The following is a 9,509-nucleotide window of genomic DNA, read 5'->3' on the forward strand; positions in this document are numbered from 1 at the left end:
TCATGTCACCTATAGTCATTCTGGTGAAATGTAAGTCTCTACTATTAACGACGTTATATAATAAAACTAGTCATTTTTTGGTCCGGTCTTATACAAACTCTTTGTATAGGACATTCCCACTCACATGTCTCCACATGAATTATCAGGATCAGATCATTTATAGTACTTTACAACACTTGTAACATCTACAAAGCGGGCGTATCCGTAGTGTCACCAGGATAAGGTACCTAGTCTTATCCATTTACTACAGACCATTTGGGTTATCATTTAAACATGATCTTCCCGTGTGTCTCTACATACATATTTAAATTACATAAAATAACCTAGGATCTTTGTTTATTAGATTGAGTGTATACTCAAAAAATAACAATTATTTTATTAAAAACAATTTTTTATACAGAGTTTACAAATTACGAGAATACAAGAGAGATTTAGGATACCAATCCCAACAGAGCAAACCATAAACCATACCAAACCGATCGATTTTATAAAATAACAAACTAAATCGATGTTCAATAAAGAACAAAATCAATAGTTCAATGGTTTATCGTTTAGCTTCCATGTTAGTTTGATTTTAAATCTTGGGCTCAATTGGGTCTTTTTCTTCTTCTTATTTTTTAACTTTTTTAATTTTAATTTAATTTGCATTTTCTTCTGAATTGAGAATTTTTTTTCTTTTCTCAAATTAAAAGTTCCCGTATTTTTTTTTTGTAAATTAAAAGTTAGTATTTTTGTGTCTTTTATTTTAGATAATAATTGAACCCCTTTTTTTCTAAATAACAAACATACATGCACCATAATCATTTATGTTTTTCTAAATAATAAACATACATGCACATCATTCATCCAAGATGATAAATTATAAAAGTTTCAAATAATTCATTATTTATCCTAATATGAAAGTGTATATATATCACTTGTTAGGTTCATATGCCCAATCTCACACTAAAAAAATGAACTAAACCTATGGATCAACTTGGTATATTCGATTTGTTAGCTTTTTAGTTTTTTGTTGCAGTCCTAATTACCGCTATGAAAAATGAGTTGCACTCCTTTATGGATAAACATCACCAAGGCTTTATTAGGAAATTTATTCACATCCCGAGAGTCTCCATTAATGTCGCCCACACACTTAGAAATCATGCTCGATGTTATAACAAATTTGACCTGCTTAGTGGGGTCCATAAGAAGCCTAAGAGAGCTTAGAGTAGGTCCTTAGGAAGTCTAAGAGTGCTTAGTGAGATTCATGAGGTAAGCTTAGTGGAGCTCAAAGGAGCCTAGGAGATAGCTCAAGAGGATCCATTGGCGAGCCTAAGAAAGCTTAGAGAGCGCTCAGTGAGACCCATGAGGTGAGCTTAGAATAGCCTATAAAATCTAAGGAAGCTTAGGCATGGGGAGCCTAACCCTAGAAAAGCTCAATGAGACTCATAAGATGAGCTTAGGGGAGCCTAGAACAGTCTAAGAATGCTTAGGCATGAAAAGCCTCTAAAACAACCTAGGAGAGCTTAGAGGAGCCCAGACGTGATAAGCCTGAGAGAATAAAAAGAAGACTTACACATGGGAAAGTTTAAAAGAGCTCAATAGAACCCATGAGGTAAGTTTAATGGAGCTTAAAAGAGCCTAGAAGAGAGTTTAAGAGGACCCATGAAGAGCATAAGAGAGCTTAGAGAGAGCTCCGTGAGACTTATAAGGTAAGCTTAATGGAGCTTAAAAAAGCCTAGAAGAGAGCCTAGTGTAGCTCAAAGGAGCCTAAGAGAGAGCTCAAAAGAACTCTTGGAGAAGCCTAAGAGAGCCTAGAGAGAACTTGGTAGGACTGATGAAGTGAGCTTAATGGAGCCTAAAAGAGAGGTCGAGAGGACCCATGAGGTGAGTCTAGAGAAGCCTAGGAGAGTTTGGAAGCTTAGGCATGAGAAGCCTAAGCCTAGAGCAGCCTAAGAGAACTTAATGAGTTTTGAGGTGAGCATAGAGAAGCCTAGGACAGTCTAAGGAAGCTTAGGCATGAGAAGCCTAAGCCTAGAGCAACCTATGAGAGCTTAAATAAGGCTAGGCGTGATAAGTCTAGGAGAATCTAAAGAAGGCCTATGAACGAGAAGCCTGAGAGAGCTCAAATGACCTCAAGAGAGCTTAGGAGAGTATAAGGAAGCTTAGGCATGAGAAGTTAGTCTAAAAGTGCTCAGAAGAGCTTACACCTAGAGGGGCCTAGGAGAGTTCGGTTGAGCAATTGAAGTCGAAGCCACCCATATTCATAATTGATGGTCCATGAAGGAGATGTTGAGAATTTGACTGGTGCATCTGTTGTAGTAATCACGATGTAAACGCCCCTCGCCCCCCGCCCCCTCCCTTCCAATCAAATTAACTTGACAGTTCCAAGAATTTAAGAGTGGGCATTATGAGCCCGAGTGATCGTTAGGCTTTATCATTCTATATAAGCGACCACAGTCATTGGTCGAAGGTATGTCCAAATACTTTACTATTTTTCTACTGTCTAATTACTCAGAAACACAAGACTGAATTGAGGGTCAGAGTGTGTGTGGCTAGACTACACTAGTGTCCATTTTGCTTATGTCTTGCAGGCACTCGAATGAATCTATCCCAAAAAATAAATTCACGGTTGTGGCATCAACACTTGGAATTAATTTTCTTGCGATGAAAAATTTTCCTTGAAACCAACTCATCTTTGGGCTCATGATGCACTTTGGATCAATATTTACCTTTTGTTCTTGATTTTGTTTTGTTACCTTCCTTTTGTACTTAAAAAAATGTGTTCACAAGGCATACATTATTTTTTTTCTATGAAAGTACTATTTTGGTCTTTGAAAATTTAAGATTTGTGTTCTATTTTAGTCCATATACTTTTAAGTTTATAAATTTTATTTATGTACTCTCAATAAAATTTTTAAATAGTTTTTAGTGTTAATTTGTCGTTGGATTTTCATTAAAAAGAAATAAAAGAAAGGGAAATAAATCTCATAGCCTTTCATCTATAAAGTTTGTAACTAAATTTATATTCATATTGTATAGCTTCTTGCATGAAAAGTATTGTTATTGTTTAACCAATTTAATTAAATATATATAAATAAGGACATTTTCACATATAAAATCCCTTCATAATTAATATTTGTACTTCTTCAAATATTTAATTCTCCCATGAATTAATTTTAAATCATATCCAAAATTAAACTTATATTATAAAGTTTAAATAAAATGTAAACTTTATATCATAAGGTATCATTATACATTATTTTATTTCCTTAAGTGAATTTGAATATTTAAACTCAATTCAAGACATAGTTACCTCAATTTCCTTTACAAGCTAGAAAGGGACCTCGTGGACCTACAGATCAGAAGCTCTATCACACCCCCTCCCAGATTACCTCCTCAACCTAGAAGAAGATGCGATGACAACAGGTACCAACCCTTTTATGACATCCACTGTTCCTTAGCTCTTAAATACCCATACTCTTGAATAGATCAGTGATAGAGTAATCAATATCTTTCAACAATTTACGCAGTGATCTTAAAGCAAGATTTGTTTATATACAGAAGCCAAAAGAGTTCATATTACCAGTTTCCCCACTAAAGTTTACCCTCATTCCTAATATGCACATGTTATTATACAAACTCATCCACCTAACTATCAAACTCTGGATGCCTTTACAATTTGGATTTTTTAGTAGTAGACTTACAAATCAACTAGGCTCCAGGGTGTATACCGCTACCTGGGAAAAAAATGTAAACATGGAAAAGAATGAGCTAATGCCCAGTGAATGACAATTAGAACATGTTTCCAAACATAATCACATTTAATCATCCTTTTTGTAAACCTCAGGGTTTAAATCTGGAACATCAAATATAACATTCAAGATAATGTTATAAAAATCATGGAAACATCGAATAACATTCGTTAGTTTGGAAATTATCATTCACCAGCCTTAGTTAAGAGAGAGCCCATTTGGTCAATCTCTCAACGTCGAGTCCTTAGTTGGTGTGGAGTAATTTCAACACAGCCAATGTCAAATAATACCTATGTGCACGAGATTAAGTTCTAGGTACCATCATATCTTAGGTACCAAGGAACCCAGATACCTTCTCATAGTCCTTCAGTATCGGGTTTCCTCAATAGTTGACCCAGATACCTTCTTCTAGTCCTTCATTATCGGGTTTTCTCAATAACTAACCCAAATACCTTCTCATAGTCCTTCAGTATCGGGTTTACTCATTCAATCATCAAATTTACTTAAGTATTTAGTTTTAAGCCATCAAGCATTCCGATAACATAAACATCATAAAAATAGAGTTACTGGGGAGCATCTCTACTCAAGGAATGTTTTATAAAATATGCTTCCAAGCATTTAAAACTTAAGTATGCTTAAGAAATTTATTCAGAAAATCATACTTAAAAGTCATTTTAAACTTTGAGAATAACATGCTCGGGAAAATGCATAAATAAGTAAAAATCATGAAATCGTTAATTTATTTGAAAAACATGTCACTCACTCTTAACCGACAGTAGCTTTTTTCCCTAGGTACTCGCTTAGTTTCTCAAGTTCTCCCTCAAATCTCGAGCCTATAATGAGTCAGAATAACCTTAGGATCCCGTGTTTAGGGCTAAATTAACTTTAGAACACCTTCAGGGTCGTAAACCTTGCTTACCAATGCAACAGGCATGAGACAGGCTTCAAACTAACTCAGGTCAGAAGTCTTCCTCAACACAATCTGGACGCATGAACTACCCTGACCGACGCATGGCCTCCTCCTCCAAGGCATGGTCTCCCTCAAATCTCTCTAATCACTCTCTTTTTGAGTCCTCTAGCAAGGTTTGAGAGTTAGGTAGGGAGAAATGACCCCTTTGGAGGCATTTATAGGCAACTCAATTGTCCTCATAATCCCCTCACGCCTCTAACGCCTACCACCGTCTAATTGAGGAAATCCAAGTGTCTTCTTCATGCTAAGTCAACACATAGCTAGTGCCAGCTTCTATTTGCATAAGATTTTGAGGTGTCTTTTCCTAGAGGTGTCATTTAAACCTTTTGCATGCATAAATGCATCCATCTCCACCTTGGCTTGGCCAAGGTTTCACTTGGTTGAGCCACGTACCCCTTCTTATTGTCAATCCAACCTTACTCTCTAAGTTTTCAAGACCAACACAAGGTACTATCTTCATTGTATAGGATACTCTCACTCGTATGTCACCTACACAAATGCATTGGATCAGTGTGTTTGTATCAAATAAAAAATGGTTCATATCCATAGTATCACAGGATAAGGTACCTAGCCTTGTCCCTATACTACAGGCCCTTTAGGCTGTATCTGGAACGTTGTTCCCTGTATGTCTCCACATACAGTTCAAGACTCATCAGATAGCCTAGGATGTTAGTTTATTGGATTTAGGATTATTAAGATATAGAATACAACAAAATCAATAACACTTATTGAAATAACATCGATAACTCTTTATTGATGACGGTCAATTATTTATATTTACTATCTAAGAGTTTTAAGGCATAAAACCCAACACATATCACATTCACACTGCCTCAATGGCATTCAAGAACTATATACAACCCATACACGACATTATAGACATAAATACAAACCAACTCTCAATCTCTAATTTATCTATATCCAAACAAAAACCTATATACATACAAAGTATAGAAACTTTGCTAGGTGATACTAGTGGTTGTGGTAGACGTGGCTCATGTATTTCTAGAGATTAAAAAAACTCTATCCATTTCTGGAGATCAGATAAAGAGTTGTGTAAATACGGACATTCTTTACGAGACACTCCCAGGGTGTCTCGAGGCAATGCACGAAAACTTTATCCAACCTAATGAAAGAGACCGAGGAATATGTTGTCACACGTCCCGCTTCCACTTACTATGAACATTCACCTTGGTATTAACCAAATGCCATCCTTTAGGGGGACACTCCCAAGGTGCCTCGAGGCTGATGACAGATCTCACGGTCTGAACTTTTTAGGGAGAAACGTGTAGAGTTAAAGTGAAGTATCATATACCCAACTACCTCCCACTGAATGTTTTGCCTAGGGAGTCATTAACTTAGAAAATCCGACTACTGATTTTAACTAAGTGGTTGTTTAATTTGCTAAAAAACAACATTTGCTTTTGATGATTAAAGTAAGAGTTCAGGCAAAAATAGATGGTGAAAACCCCTTTGAAAACTATTAGTCAAGCATGCCATATATATTGAGGGACTCCATATCATTCATTATTAAAGCGAAAGCGACAACGTAACCTTAATGCAGATGCAATCCATCCTATATTTTTGATCAACTGCATCAAGCATTCCAAGCTATCATATTTCATTTTCCAAGTTTGATTCAAGTCTTATTAAACACTTTAACAGACTATCATCAAATTTGCATGCATGTAACAAATCTATCTAATTCACCTTTCCAGGTAGGTTCCCAAGTAGGGGTGCGACGTCTCCATCGACTTAAGTATCCCAGCCTAGCCAGAACCAACCTTAACCAAAAGGTCCCTTATAGATAGATTTGGTATATATATTAAATCTTTTATTAGTCAATTTAGTCCTATTAAACTGAATTAAAAGATTAAATTTAGGTATCTAATCTCATTAGAACCATGATTTTAGGTCTATCTCAATCAAATTTTAAAACTCTTTTAAAACATGATTAAAGCCTAAGTTTGCATGCAACTTTTTCTTATTGGTTTTAATTCTAATTTCATTAATTATAACACTTATAAAAAATGAAACAACTAAAACGAATCACATTGTTAAGCTAAACATACGCAAGGTATCTATAACTTTTATAAATAAACCTAAGTGTCATGCTTCATGCAATGTTCATTCATTACTAATATATAACTTTTATATAATAAGTTATGAACTAAGCATACATGCTAACATACATCCTTATATTACATTTATAATATAGGTGATGCATGGATATGCTTTAATGCATGCATATATTACAACTCTTATATTATATGATGCATGAGCATGCTTTAAGTAATTTATTCATACAAACTACTATATTATAACACTTATAATATAAAGATGATGCATGAATAAAATTCATAACCTATGGTAGGTTTTAAAACTATATGACATACATTATGGCATATAAGTAAACATACATCACATGTACATTCAATAAAAAATGATGGATCGGGATAATATGCCTCAAAACCGGAAAATAAAAGCTAACTATTACAAAAGAATTGAGTCAATCGGTTCAAACAGGCGAACCGAGTCTTGAATCGCCTGGGCGAAGCCTCGTCACTTGATCGTGTAACAACTCCTTCAGATCATCGAGTAACACACATTGAGTATAAACGATCGTGTAGCGTTGATCGCGTGGATAAGGACTATGTGATGAGCATTAAAGTCCACGTGATCGTGCAGCACACATCGAGTAATACATGCCATGATATCTTGCAGCCAACGACTATGTAATGAGCATGATTATATACACGATTGAGTAGCAAGCGTCGAGTATCGTATACCGAGTGATCGTATAGCTAGTGACTATGTGATGAGTATGCTAGTCTACACGATCGTTTAACATGCATGTCATGCGTCGAGTATCACATACTCTACGATCGTTTACCCTGAACGTCTACGCGATCGAGCATCCAATGCAACACGATCGAGTAAACTCTTTACTCAATCGCATAGCATTAGCTATGCGATTGTTTAGCAAATACTACACGATCGAGTAGAACTTTTCTACACGAGCACATAACCAAATCTAAATGATCATTTAGCTTAAGCTACACGATGCGACCAACGATTCGTCTTCTCCTTTGAAGCGAATAGTAACTCCTTGCGTCTGAAGCTTCATCACGAACGACTCAAACAAAACAAAAACTTGAATACATACTCGATTGCAAGTTAATAATGCCACAAAACGCAGGGGCCCTTACAAATTAAATTTTGTAAACGTAAAGAAAGCTTTAAAACAGAGGCAATTATCCTGAAACATCCATCAACAACATCCACAAACACACTTAACACTTAAACGCATTGCAGAATGCTTAAAGCCCACCAAGACTGTAAATGACAATCAATACAGCAATGAAATTTGGAAATTAGAACAACCTGGCTCTGATACCAATTGAAGGAACTTTAAATATAGTAGACCTTTGAGCGGAAGCGGATCATTCCAAAATCCATTTAAGAACTCAAACATTTACAATCACACTAAACGGATTATGCATTAATCGATAAATTACAATATGCTTCGAATTAAATACAAAGGATGAGAGAAACAGTACCTTTGAAGAACCTTTTCTTCAAGTGTTTCCCTCAATCAAACTCGAACGCAATGATCAACTCGAACTCGAACTCCCTCGAACACCAGCAACGAGTAAACTTGATCCTCGAACAGAATTAGACACCACCACAAGACTACCTTGATAACTCTTTTTAATTGTTTCATTGAATGATTTAAAAAACCACTTTTTCATTTTATCCACTTTTCCATAATAACGGTATATAACCACCCACTAAGGTCGATTATTAGAAAAATAAATATCAATTATCATATAATTAATAATATAAATAAATAAAATAACTAACTTATCATATTATATTTATAACCTATAGTTTTAATATTGCATCATATGCAACATATAAACCATAGTTCTTTTTCTATTTTATGGCATTTAATATAAATCATGTTTATATTAATTTCTCCAATCAAATAATGTATCAAATATTTTATATCAATTATATCATATATGATTTAATTAATTTAATTATAATCATATATAATCAAATTCCCTCATGTTAATTTGAACATTTCAAACTAACCCAGAAATTAATTCTTAACTTGAATCCATTGAGCTACCAAGGGGATCTTATGTACTTGTAGCTTGAAGCTCCAACGATACGTGAATAACTGACTAAACTCTTTAATCACATTATCCACCATCCGTTAACTGTCGGACACTCCACTAAAGACCGACAGTTGCACTCTTCGCACTATAGATATATTTCTGTGTCCATTGGATATAACCAATCAACAGTACGATGGCCCTTCACAAATCGCTCGTAAGTACAGCTTGACCAATTTACCGTTTTGCCCCTGTAGTTACATCTAACTCCTTAAGTACCACAGATCTCTCTAATGAACAATAGATCATAGTCCTACTATGACTAAACCTTTCTCGAACCCAGAGAAGGTGTGGCGCCACATTGTTCAAGCCTCAGAATCAACCCTTAAGAGAGCAATTTATCTACTTACCCCTACATCGGGGAAGAAGTGAATTCCATCTTGTGTAGTTAAGTTCCCAGCTCAGACGAATTCCCAAAATGATAGGCTTGTTGAGTCGAGGATCTGGCCACTCTCACCCATGCAAATTAAAGAACTGCCCTCACAGGCAAGAGTTCACAACTCACTCAAGATTAAGGTCATGTTACCTATGGTCATCCTAGTGAAATAAAAGTCTTAATTATGAACGGCGTTATATAACGAGACTAAACATTTCGGTCCGGTCTTATACAAACTCCTTTGTATA

Source organism: Benincasa hispida, chromosome 4, assembly GCF_009727055.1.
Source record: "Benincasa hispida cultivar B227 chromosome 4, ASM972705v1, whole genome shotgun sequence".
Taxonomy (NCBI): domain Eukaryota; kingdom Viridiplantae; phylum Streptophyta; class Magnoliopsida; order Cucurbitales; family Cucurbitaceae; genus Benincasa; species Benincasa hispida.